We start from the raw sequence: 776 nt of genomic DNA, 5'->3' as shown, positions 1-776 counted from the left end.
TATACACACATATATATACATATATATACATATGTATACACATAAACGCACGCACAAACACATGCACAAACACACGTACACGCACAAACACATGCACAAGCACACGCACACGCACACGCACACACACACACACACGCACACGCACACGCACACGCACACGCACACGCACACACGCACACACACACACACACACGTGTGTATATATAAATATATATATATATATATGTATATGTAAATATATATATATGTACATATATATATGTGTGTGTGTGTATAGATAGATAGATAGATAGATGGATAGATATACATTCATACATACATCATGCTTATATATATTGTGATCATGCCGGGATGATGATAACCGCGTCCTGAGCATCGACCTGCGCCAGTCTCCTCACCCGACTATGAACTTTTACTTTGCAAGACGTAACTTTAGGGGACTGGTGTTCGAATAGTGTACACTTAGTCGGGTTCAGATTCGCATTCACGGTTCACAGTACATGGTTCGACCCTTCTTCATTGTATCGTGAAAAACGGAGGAGCTCAGAGCATATTTGGACGTCTGAGGGAACGAGCTGGCGACCGCTGGTGGGTGGTATTAAATTGGCTCTTTTAAAGTTCACTATCTATATATTTCATTATATGTGTATATGTATAATCACTCTGTTTATCGATATGTTACATTATAGTGTGTCAATGATGGTAAGTGTGCTTAATACTTTCGACGATGTGGTGATGGTTGATTACTGAACATTTGGTTAATGTAAATCTAGTGT

The sequence above is a fragment of the Penaeus chinensis genome, chromosome 20 (assembly GCF_019202785.1).
Source record: "Penaeus chinensis breed Huanghai No. 1 chromosome 20, ASM1920278v2, whole genome shotgun sequence".
NCBI classification, from domain to species: Eukaryota; Metazoa; Arthropoda; class Malacostraca; order Decapoda; family Penaeidae; genus Penaeus; species Penaeus chinensis.
The sequence above is the reverse complement of the archived record's forward strand: the minus strand, read 5'-3'. Positions refer to the sequence as shown.